Source organism: Sapajus apella, unplaced genomic scaffold (genome assembly GCF_009761245.1).
Source record: "Sapajus apella isolate SASKATOON/1434 unplaced genomic scaffold, GSC_monkey_1.0 scaffold17, whole genome shotgun sequence".
NCBI classification, from domain to species: Eukaryota; Metazoa; Chordata; class Mammalia; order Primates; family Cebidae; genus Sapajus; species Sapajus apella.
Window position 1 is genome coordinate 17,170,052 of NW_022436957.1, and position 13,090 is coordinate 17,183,141.

Here is a 13,090-nt window from a genome sequence, read left to right on the forward strand (position 1 = left end):
GAGATTATAGTAGCTTGAGATAGGCACAAGAACATCAACTTTCTTAGCCTAAATGTTACCTCTAAATCTTTATTTTGTACAGAGGATAGGGAAGGCAATTTTCAAGAGGAAGGAGAACTTACCACTTATGAAAACTTGCTATATCCTAGGAATTTCACAAGGCAATACAGGTTGAGTGTATCTCATCTGAAATGCCTGAGATTAGAAGTGTCTCTGATTTCAGATTTTTTTATGGGGGGATTTGGGAATATTTGCATAATATACTTACCAGTTGAGCATCACTAATCTGAAAATACCAAACCAAAATGCTCCAATGAATGTTTTCTTTGAGCATCATGTCAGTGCTTAAAAAGTTTCTGATTTTCAGATTAGGGATACTGAACCTGTACCAGCATCAGAGAGCCGTTCAACACATGGGCAAACTGAGATAGAGATCTGAGATTGTGAGCTGTTGTGTCTTTCCCTGAAATAGATCTGTATTGAAGGATGAGTAAATAAAAAGAATGGGAAAGAGTAGAGGAAGTATACTCCAATGTATTAGAAGAAAATCCTTCCCCATGAAGCAGGTTTATTAAGAACACTTTTTAACGTTTGTTTTCAATATAAGTCAAAAGATATTACCTGTATTAAAAAAGAATACCATGCTGTAAAGAAGGTAAGACCACTATAAACTGAGAGCAAAATGAACTAAGAACATAGTTCATTAAATTAACAACATGGGAGCAGAAATTAAACCATAGCAAAAGCATGTGTTTCCCAATTTTTTTCATTTAATTTGCATTGCTTTCATAATGAAAAAGTATCAAAGTATATATTTATTCTAGCATATTTAGAATTCTGATTGCTTTTAAAGGACGATTTCATAGTACATATATTGAACTATTCAGAATGGAGTGGGACACTCCTTAGGCTAGATTTTCTGTACACTTTTCTCACCTCTAAAATTAGAGAGAGTATTTCTGCTTAAAATCAGAAAGAATTAGGCTGTGAATACCAAAATCCCTGGTGGGAAGGGAGATTGGTTGCAGTGTTGGGCAGGGATGTCTGTTAATTGGAAGTGTGAGAATGAATAAAAGGAGACTGAACAGCTTGGATTTCCTTGGAATTTGCCATTAAATACAATGGAACAGACAATAGAGTGAAACCATAAAGGACAAAAGGCAATACAGATAATCAATGTAGTTATATATCTCAGTGATTATCGACTAAAGATAAATAGTATTATGTTTCACTTTTATTGATCTGATTTTTTCCTTCCAGTTAGGTTTTGTTCTGGATTACACATTCTCTGGCATGTTGGAGCCCATCTGTTTTACTCAGTGCAGATCCTTGTTTTATATAATAAATGAGTTACAGAGAATCTGGAGTTTTCAGTTCTATACTTTCTCCTCACTCCTATCTTTCAATACAGCCGTTGAGTCTGGAGTGATAAGCTCTTCTGAGAAGTCATTTCAGAGCTTGTGCTTTTGCAGACTTCCTCTGCTTGTCCCTGCCCTGCTGCTCTCATTGGTGAGCCTGAAACACTTGTCGGCTTTGATTAAACTCGTGGAAATCCCAGTCCAGCCATAATCATTAAGGCCACTCCGTTTAAATCAGATTGTTCTGAGCACAAAAACATCTTTTACATTAGCCAAAGGTGTGGCCTTGTATATGGAACTTTGTATTTTAGTATTTAACCCCATTATTTGTGTAAAGATAATAAATATAGCAAATACCTGTTTATTATTTTAGTGTTAATATTATCTTATAGTTATATAGTATTTTACAGTTTATGGAACATAGGAATGCTTTCTTCTCTTCTCTCTCTTTTTTTTCTCCAAGCTATATTTTTCTTTAGTTATTTAGGTTTGTTAATGAATTAGGCTTATTTTGGCATCTTAAGTATTGTTTTATTTCATAAACATTCTGTGTAATTTTTTTCCTTTCTTTAAATTTATGAATTCCTTGCCCTTAAACTCCATCTGGGGTGAGATTATTATGTCTTCTGTGCTATCCAGACTAGAAATAGCTTAAACTGCATAGATCCAACAGATGTAAGAAAGGAGCCTGGAGGAGAAAGTAAAGGGCTCATTTTAGTCTTTGCCCTGACATCTATATCATATTGTTTATAGAAGCATAGCTTTCCTCCTCTTATGGATCAAAACCCTGAGGATGTGTTTAAATACTAGGGTAGCAGCATGCCTCACAATGAAATAGAAGTGATCATATTAATATTAATACCTTATCTTTAGAGATTTCTTGAAAACAGTGGTACTCTAGTGACTTAAAAATCCTTAAAAATAATTTTAACTGGTCTTCAGGAGGTCTCTGATGCTGTGATGAGGCAGCTTTTGCCAGTTCTAGCCCAGTCTCTTCTAAAAGCTATAATCTTGATCCAAACGCAAACTGATTTTTTTTTTTCAATATGGTTGAGATTTTGGCGGTAACTGTAGCATTTGAACATATAAATTATGGTCAATCTCACTAAAACATGAACTCTTAATACTGAGTTTTATAGATGAAAAGCCTAAGGTGCTTCTTTATGTTTTGGAAGTTAAGATGACCGTTCTATCTCAGCCCCCTTTACTATCTTTGTGGTCAGCCTGAAGAAATGTGCTAAAAATGTTGCTGAAATAGGCATTCGATTCTTTAGTGTTATGTTACATTATTTTCAGATTTTGACACTTTGATGGTTAATTGCATTGTAAATTGTTTTAACTATAAATTCTCCACAACTGATGCCTCATGCAAGAAAGGAAAAAGGAAAAATCCAGATATAACGTGATGGAGGTGGAAGATGTTTGTCTTTCCTGGGACAAAAAGAAAATGTGTGTGGCCTATGTGAAGAATTAACACAATCTGGTTTTAGTGTTTCTGACTGTGATTTAGGTAGACATTTTATAAGGCAGTATATTTATTTATATAGATGTTCTTGCTAACATTGCATTTGCTGAACACATTATGCATTGCAAAATGCTTTTATATGCATACTGACTCTGAGAGTACAATCCTTGTCCTCACAGTAGTATAATACTATAGTAGAAAGAGCACCAGTCTGAGGGTTAAAAGGTTAGGCATCCTGACCCTGTTCTGGCATTTACTAGCTGTAAACAAGTGAAATTAGCCTTTCTGATTAAATTGGGAACTTGGAGTGTGTGTGACTTTTAAGATCTAAATGCCATAATTAATTGGTGACAAATGCACAAGATCATTAGAAAGCAGTACGGCCATATAAAGTGATAAACTGAAGGACTGTCTTTATTTAAGATCACCCTACATATGACCAAGGACACTACATATTTTAAAAATAAATTTAGAGCTCACATGTTCAGTTTTGATACATGGATATATTGCATAGTGGTGAAATCTGGGCTTTTAGTGTAGCCGTCACCGGAATGGTGTACATTGTACCCATTAAGTCATTTCTCACCCCTTACCCCCTCCCACCCTTCCACTCTTCTAAGTCCCCAGTGTTTATCATTCCACAGTCTATGTCCACATATATGCATTTTTTAGCTCCCACTTATAAGTGAGAATATGTGGTATTTGACTTTCTCTTTCTATTTCATTTAAAATAATGGCCTCCAGTTCCATCCATGTTGCTGCAGAAGACATGATTTCATAATTCTTATGGCTGAGTAGTATTCCATGGTGTGTGTACACACACACACACACACACTCACACACTCACAGAGACATATATATACACACATATATATCACATTTTAATCCAGTCTGTTGATGGACACTTAGCTTGTTTAGTTCCATACCTTTGCTATTGTTAATAATGCTTCAATAAACACAAAAGTGCAAGTATTTTTTTGATATAATTATTTATTTTCCTTTGGGTAGATACCCAGTAGCAAGATAGCTGGATCAATGCTATGCATTTTTTAAAGTGCAGTTATAGTCACTGTCAATGTAAAAATTTTTTCAACAAGATAATTGAATCAGTCTGGAAACAGAAGCCACACAGTAACTTAAAGGAAGTTTGATAAGAAATACCTGCAAACATGTAAAGAGCACCCTACACCATGCCCTACAACTGAGGACTAGTACCCAAGGAAGGATATCTTGTAAGTGGAACACCCTTACCAAGGCTAAGAAGGTATGGCTGCAGCTTCATTGGGTTGCCTAGATCAGAGCTCATCCACAGTTGCCAGGCAAGTGGAAGACAGCCTTCCAGGATGTAGACAAGTGATGCTGCTGGGAAGGCTCACAGCAAGAGTTAGGATGATGCTGTAACAGGTCTGGAGAACAAGTTGATCACTGAGCCTAGGCCGAGGCTGCAAGGTCACTGGGGGACTGTGTGATCTGGACATGCAGCTGGGGCACAGCACTACCAATATCCCCACAAATATGCACTGCTAGTGGACCCTGCAGCAGGAACAAGAAAAAATAAAAGAAAGCCGATGGGGAACCTAGAAACCTTCTTCTCCTTGCTGTGTCCCTCCACTGCCCTCTATTGACAAAAACTTAACAGTGTGCTTATGTACAAAATAAATGCTTAGAGTCCAATCCATTATCACAGAGTAAGCACTGAAGATGAATTTAGAGCTGAGAGCCACAAAACTCATAACTGGCAGTATGGTTAGTTCTTACCTCCATAAAACTACATATGGCAACTTCACATTTCTCGACTATAAGTGAAAACATCGCTCCCAGATGTCTGCCATTTGTTCCCAATATTTACCCATAAAATGTATATATAGTGCCTTAAATTTCTAGAAGCTCATCTAATTGTTATGAACTGCTTCACTCTTATTTGAATATAAAATCCAAACAAAAATCAAAACATTTTTTTAATAACCTACATCTTAGTTGAGCTACCAATATGTCCAGACTATTCTTTTTCTTGAGCCTGAAAGTTGTATGTCCTCTAATGAGTGATTTCTCATCTTCTTGGGAACCTGCCACAAGCCCGCTTGTCTCTGTTTCCTGCCTGTGAAACAGCAGATAAATAGAATTGAGATGGTCCCAGATCCAATTCTGGCTTTCGGCTTACTCTATTTCCCTATCAGAAGTGAAAGTAGTGGTGAAGCCTCTTATCCCAACTCTTAATTCATAGCAGATTGTTTCAGCTGAGTAGCTGAAAGTAAGTTGGAAGTGCCATGAGTCTACTTCTTGCTCATCAAAGAAGGTATATATTTGGGACTGACATTTTCTCACTGTTTTGGCATTGGCATTATCATTCTTAGATGATTATTATTTTAAAGTGTAATTTTTAGGCTATATTATTATCTCAATATTGGGCTCACTAGGCATTAAAATATTTGATAGTTACGTGCCAAGCAGTGTTCAAAGCACAGTGGTTAAGCAAGCAGGAACTGAAGCAAAATTGCCTGGTTGTAACTTGGCTCTGCCATTTAAAAGTTGTGTGACCTCGAGCAAGTTTTTAACACCTTTGTGCCTCCATTTCTACATCTGTTCAATAGAGATAATAGCAGTATTCCCTTCTTAGGGAGGTTGTGGGAGTTAAATTTGTTAATACATGTAAATGACTTAGAAGAATACTTATAGTAAGCTCTCAATAAATATCAGTTATTGTTTCATTTAGTCCTCCTCACAATACAGTAAGATTGGTATTATTTTTATCCCAATTGTATAGATGAGGAAACTGAGGCACACAAAGGGATTAAACAACTTTCCCCAGGTCATGGAGCTAGTAAGTGGTGAAGTTACTATTCAGTCTGAGGCTTTTAATCACTATACTATAGCTGCCTCTACAGATGACTTTGAAATCTAATTCTAAGGTCATAAATTATAGGCATTTAATTTCAGTGACTTTCTTTTATGTCTTTCTATTGATGATTTTCCTTTAACATCTATGGTAGACAGGATTCTAAGATGGTCCCTAGGATCCCTGCCCCACCCCCGGTGTATAATTGCCCTCTTCTTCAGTGTGGTTGAGACCAAGGAATATGATGAATTTCACTCTCATGATTAGGTTTTGATCTATGGCAAAGGTGAATGGATTTCAAGGATGTATTTAAGGTCTCTTGTCAGTTGACTTTAATATAATTAAAAGGGAGATTATCTTGGTGGGCCTGACCTAATCATGTGAGCCCTTTAAAACAAGATTCAAAGGTGGTAGATATTACCTTGCTGGCCTTGAAGAAATCAGCTGCCATGTTGTGAGAGGGCCTGTAGGAGGGGTTCACACAGTGAGGGCCTGAGGACAGCCTCTGGGAGCTGAGAACAATTTCCAGATGTCAGCCAACAGGAAAGTGGGAACCTCAGTCACACAACCACAAAGAAATTAATTCTGCTAACAACCTGAATGAACTTGAAAGCAGATTCTTCCCTACTTATACCTCCCTGTAGGGGTGTAGCCAAGTTGACACCTTGGTTTCAGCCTTGTGAGACCTGGGACTGGTTCCAGTGCCTGGACTCCTGAGCCATGGAAACTGAGAGAACGTGTGTTTCTTTAAGCCTCCAACCTTGTAGTAATTTGTTACACAGCTATAGATACCTAATACAGTATCATTAATTTAAATTTCAACTCAAAAAGAATAAAAACAAAAAATGTATTTTTAAAAATAAAACCAAAAAGAGACTAGTAGCCAACAGAGAATAAATATGAAAACAATTCTTTTGAGAATTTAAATATAAGATACTATATTGCCTCCTAACTTATTAGATTCATGTCTTATTTATTATAAAGACTTTTTTGATTAAAGGCAACAACATGTCATTGTGAAAAGAGCATTTGACTAAGCATCAATACTTCTGGGTTTTAGTCCTGAATTTTCCATTAATTTTATTGTGTGACTTGTGCATGTCACTTAACCTCTCAGGGATCCCCAAGTGTCATTCAGGAAGATTGAACAAAATGATTTTAAATCATCTGTCTCAAAATTCTATGAATATAAGGATTTAAGTAATTAGAAGCTTGTAGTAACAGGACTAACACTGTCAATAAACTTTAGGACCTTTAAGTTTTAATGTGGGAAAATGTAAGAAATTAGAAGGAAATGGTGCTTTTAAGATCGTGCATTTTGACTTACTAGTTTTAATGCATAATAGGCTCTTGGGGTCATTGCTTCTTTTCTGTTATCAGGAACACAAGGGCAGCATACTCAATGTCAGTGATGTTAAGCATGAAACCAAATACATTAGCAGAAACACTGTCCCAGGCTATGAAATGCTTGAGTGTAGTAGTTGCCATTTGAATCATGTAACAGACATTTAGTGATCCCTGAAGGCATGAATGGCTTAGTGAAAGCTGGTGGTTTTTGTTGTGTTTTTCCTGCCTTGAGAGTTTAAAATGTAAAGGGATTGTAGGAGTTTTCCAGGCCTTATTGGGATGAAGCTCAAATGACCTTTATTTACTTGCAACTGTTTGCTTTCTGAAGCTATTTGAAAATCTTAATCTTTGCTGTATATAAATATAATTTTAATATTGGATTAAAATTGGAGTTTTATTCTATTATGTTAGTTTTTCAAGTTTACAAAGTTGTTTCTCCTTCTATTCTCTTTACTCGTATGAACAAGACATTCTTTCTGTTTTGGAGAATATGTATATAGAATAATAATTTTAAATACTAATTTAAATTCTGTTTCTGAATTTTACTCTTTCAAAGTTACCTATGATTGTTCAATACTTGTGCCTTGTTAGGGAACCCTCATAAGAGTGCAAAATTTCTAGCTCAACAGAGATCTGTTAAGTACTAAGATACTAAACATACTATATTTAGTGAGGCATATACTTAGAGTTCTCACAATTTAATATCAGAGTAAATGTATGATACTTTATTTAAAAAAAAAAAAGCTTCCCTTATTCCCCCAGTGCAATGCAAATGTCATCCTACATTGGCACAGAGTTGCAGAACTTATCATACTGAATTACACTAATATTCAAATAAAACAATAAAATAAAAACAGATTTTTTCTTTAGACATTTTAATTGAAATATTTATACCAATAAATATTTAAACCTGTACATACCATTTATCAAAATAAATTTTCATTACTATTTTCCATGCTATGCTATTGATAATAAACCTGAATTGTTTAAACTGTACTTAAATTGTAACTTTCACATCATTATTGCCATCTTAAAATGTATATCTATTTGTTGCTTCCTTAATTTATCTTGGTTTTATATTTTGTACCCCTTTTCCTTGTATATACGTATATACTCAAAAAGTATAAATTTCCTTTTGTAAAGCTTTGTGCTAACCATATCAGCCTCAAGTTCTTTGCTGCATCAAATGATTTTTTTGATATTTTAATTTGAAGATATTTTTATTCATTTGTTTCAGTATACTTGGAAGAATAATTGAACAGTACTCCACTTATTTAGAAAAGCAATAAAATACTTTAAGTAACTCAATAATACCTGAGTGTGCTTCCAGACTGACGTAAGACTTTTTTTCTGTTCCTTAGCTTTTTACCACTGTTTGCACTTAGAACACTTTCTGCATTTCTTTTTTAAAAAAACAATAGCTAACTTAATATATTTATCTTTAAAGTATCTGATAAATTCAGAGACAATGAAAGAAATCTATCCAGACATAATGAAAGAATGCTATCTTATTATTGGTTAATATATTAATGTGAGGTTATTGTTTTTGGAATCTCCACATTAACTAAAATGTTGCTTTTACAGCTATTTTGAAAGCATTATTTTTTTTATCCTAAATATGTTTTGCTCAGATCTTTTTTCATTTTAAAACTTCTATTTAGGTAAGCCAGTGTGTGTAAGTGTATATGTATATATGTGTGTGTGTGTGTATAGATAGATAGATAGTATAGAACAGAATACAAAAACTTACCATTTCAGCATGAGAATATGATGTATTAATTATATTAATTCACATTTGAAATTAATATAAACTACTTGAGAAAAAAAATCACACAATATCATAAAAGTCAGCATATGGCACTCGTTCATTTTAAAAGATTAAGTCATGGCTACCCTTGTCATCTTGGGTAGTTTATAACAGAATCCAGAGAGTCAGTTAAACATTTATTTCCACTTCATGTTCACTTTAGCTTTATTTAAGACATATCATTTACTAGTCTTTAATTGTAGGCACACATTTTTCTTCTATTTTTAGAAATAAAGATAAATTGAATTTGGGGGCCAGGTGTGGTGGCTCCAGCCTGCAATCCCAGCATTTTGGGAGGCCAAGGTGGGTGGATCACCTGAGGTCAGGAGTTAAAGCCCAGCCTGACCAATATGGTGAAACCCCGTCTCTACTAAAAATACAAAAATTAGCTGGGCATGGTAGCATGGGCCTGTAGTCCAGCTACTCAGGAGACTGAGACACGAGAATCCCTTGAACCTGGGAGACGGAGGTTGCACTGAGCCGAGATCTTACTACTGCACTCCAGTCTGGGCGACAGAGCGAGACTCCATCTCAACAACAAAATCCTTTGGTATAAATATTGCAAAAATAGCAAATAATCCCTTTTAAACAGTGGTTACTAGTCTTCTTCTAGCTAGTATAGAGTTGTTCTTTTGCTGGTAAAATCGCATTAGCTTTTCCCAGAGAGCCATGTCTTTCACAGTCTCAGTTCTTTTCCTTATCTAAACTACATTCCAAATTGCAAGAGCATTTGCAGGCCTGCCTTTATATTTTGTTATACAATGTAGTTTAAACATATTATATAAATCCATCTAATGCAGACATTGATTTTAAGCAATACAAAATGAAATTGATCAAAAAAAGAAGTCCAGAGCTAAGCATAGAAACAGAATTAGCACAATAATGATTAGGAATTCAGTTCCTTCTCCTATGATAATGATCTTGGCTATTTATTTAACCCCCTCTTTGCATCTGTTAAACAGGCTATAATAATACCTACTTTAGGAAGTTGTTATTAGGATAAATGAGATAATAAATATGAAGTATTTAGCATTGTGCCAGACACATGGTAGGTGATCTACAAATGATATCTAATAATAATGTTGAATTATAATAAAAATGTATTTTTCTTGCTATTTTATAATTTTCTTTTTCTAGAATATGCTTGGGTAGTAATAGATAATACTGTGTTTCAAATATAAATTGTAATAATATAATATCTCACATGATTTCACTTAATGAATAGCATTGACCAAATTCAGGTTTTATAAAAGTATGTTAAATAACTCCCTGGAATTTTCCTATAGTACTGCTAATGTGGTTTCCTGCAGTAACTTGATGTATGATACAGTAATGAGTATAGAATTAGCATGTAAAGCAAGGCCATTTTATACCCCTTCTAATTGGCTTATTTAGTTAAGTGCCAAATGCTGCAATATAAAGATTCTAGTATGTTATCCCTAAAACACAAAGCAAAGTTCTAATGGAGTTTCTTTTCTAATTCTATTTTTTAAGGTCTTTAATCTATTAAATCCTGATAGCTTTGCTGGTAAAGTCAGCGTGTTTACTCACGTTTTGTATTCTTCATTAACACTTAGCACTTATCAAGCATTTGCCAAACAAAATCACTCAAGAGGAATCTGAGGAAAAATTTTTGCAAATTAATATGATGAATCTAATTGGTATTTTATTTTCCCTAAAATGTCTACAGTCTGTTATTTCTGCCTTTCCTTTTTCCATCCCACTTCTATGAACTACCAGTGCCTGAATAGGAGAGCTACTATTGTTCATTACAAGAGTGTTGTATGAGGCCTTGAATGTTGTAAGAAATGTATATATATTGAGCCGTTTATATACATCCATTACTTTTCTATTTATATATTGGACTCTTTTGAAATATGCTTCAACTTGTAGAAACCACAAGGGTTCTTTTTAACATACTGACTTTATACCTTTCAGATTAGCATTCTATCCAAGTATCCTGTATAGAAATCTTTCAGCATTAACAATGTTATCTTCCCCACTTGAAATAAAAAGAAAATAAGAATGAAAATATAACCACATACGGAAGGAAAGGAATAGTTAAAAGATTTAATACTGTCATAGTATTTTTCTTCCTGTCAAACATACAGTTTGAACTGCAGCAATTTGAACTGCAGCCAGTTTTTATATGTTAAGTACTGCCATTCTGTCCTTTCTCCACGGCTGCCGATGAATATTTTTAAAACAAATTTTAAAAAATACAGAGAATGGGATTCCAGGATGGGCCACATAATTTGTGAGACCTAGTACAAAATGAAAACATTGAAACCTAAACATCAGAGAGAGTAAAGAGATGTGCCATCATGGCCATGCAGCTAGACTAACCAGTGTAATTACTGATCATTTTAAGATGCTCAGCAAGGTAATTAAATTAAGAATAATGAGATAATTCATACCATGAGTAGGATTTTAGCATTTTGGGGGTTGACAAAGCAACACAGGAGAAAAAAGCATTTATTGGGTGTCTTTTTTGGATAGGAGCCATATTGGACTCTTTTTAATGCATTATCATGTCTTAGCATGTCAGCCATATAAAGTAATCTTTATTACCTCATTTCATTTTCTATCTGAGGAAAGTAAATCTCAAGGATATAAAATAACTTGTTTATAGTCACACAGTAGTCATTGGCAATGTGGTGATTGCCCACATCTGTCTTCAGATGAAGCCTATGTTCTTTCCATGGGTATTGGTACCATGAGGCTGTCTGTCTATCTTTAGGAGCTGATAAACACGATAAAAGTACAGACTTGAGAAGCAGATGCAAAAAGCACTAGCACAAAGAGGGAAATTTAGCATGACAGTTTCTTTAGTGTAAGGAAGCTGAACCCAGCACAAAGTGCGGCCATGGACCAAGGACAGAACACAGTAAATAAAAAGAGAATTCTTATTATCTTGACCAGACAGGAGAAATTGTTGTGAAGGGAAAATAAGTCTCATGATCCCAAAATCACTAAGCCAAGGGAAAAGTCAGGCTGGGAACATTGTCAGGCAAACCTGTCTCCCATTTTATTTCTAAATAACATAGCTACAAAGATAAGAAGCTACACACCTCCCTCACAATTTGCCAACAAGGAAATACCTTGTAGACAAAGGACAGACAGAACTCAAAGTCATTCCTCTGAGGCTCATCTGAGACAAATGCATATCTGATTGCTTCCTCTGCCCTTTTTGCATCTGCTTCTCAAGTCTGTACTTTTATTGTGTTTATCAGCTCCTAAAGATAGACAGACAGCCTCATGGTACCAATACCCATGGAAAGAACATGGGCTTGATCTGAAGACAGATGTGGGCAAATTTATTTATTTATGTAAAAATGCAGATTCACTGAACCAGACTTAATTGTATATTCAGTGGAAGGCTGATCAAAGACTCAAAAGAATGCACCTTTTGTCTCTTATCTACTTCTAACCTGGAAGCCCCCACTTTGAGTTGTCCTGCCTTACATGACTGAAGCAATGTACATCTTACACATATTGATTGATGTCTCATGTCTCTCTAAAATGTGTAAAAGCAAGCTGTACTCCAACCACCATGAGAACATGTCATCAGGACCTACTGAGACCGCGTCACGGGCATGTCCTTACCTTAGCAAAATAAACTTCCTAAATTGACTGAGACTTGTCTCAGATATTTTGGATTAACACTGTCAACCTACCTCACAGTAGACTAATAACAGTGGCTACAGAACAAATGTAACATGTTGGAGATGGATAGAAGATAATACCTTGATTGCAAAATAATAGTTCCTCCTACAGTTAAAGCAAAAAGTAAGTTTCAAATGATGAAAACCAGACTTCAGTAATGAGAGTGTGTGAGGCATCTGAGGACCAGTATATTTTAGGGAGGTATATTTCAAGCTTTATCACTTATATTCCACTTCTTTTTTTTGTTTGTTTCTTTTTTTAAAAAATTTATTTTATTGCATTTTAGGTTTTGAGGTACATGTGAAGAACATGCAAGATTGTTGCATAGGTACACACGTGGCTGTGTGATTTGCTGCCTTCCTCCCCATCACCTATATCTGGCATTTCTCCCCATGCTATCTCTCCCCAACTCCCCACCCCCCAACTGTCCCTCCCTTATTTCCCCCCAACAGACCCAAGTGTGTAGTGCTCTCCTCCCTGTGTCCATGTGTTCTCATTGTTCAACACCCGCCTGTGAGTGAGAACATGTGGTATTTGATCTTCTGCTCTTGTGTCAGTTTGCTGAGAATGATGGTTTCCAGGTTCATCCTTTGTAGGGACATGGATGAACC

General features: G+C 35.2%; 1 protein-coding gene and 1 long non-coding RNA gene across 9 annotated transcripts in view; one reads left to right on the plus strand and one right to left on the minus strand.

Moving 5' to 3' along the window:
* Positions 1-13,090, plus strand: part of CNKSR2 (connector enhancer of kinase suppressor of Ras 2) — a 292,101-nt gene that overhangs the window by 112,826 nt on the left and 166,185 nt on the right. The window lies entirely within an intron of this gene.
* Positions 11,496-13,090, minus strand: part of LOC116556750 — a 7,450-nt gene continuing 5,855 nt past the window's right edge. The window contains exons 2-3 of the long non-coding RNA XR_004271145.1: positions 12,220-12,226; positions 11,496-11,508 (exon numbers count right to left, since the gene is read on the minus strand). This is a non-coding gene — a long non-coding RNA (uncharacterized LOC116556750). The remainder of the gene's footprint in view (positions 11,509-12,219; positions 12,227-13,090) is intronic.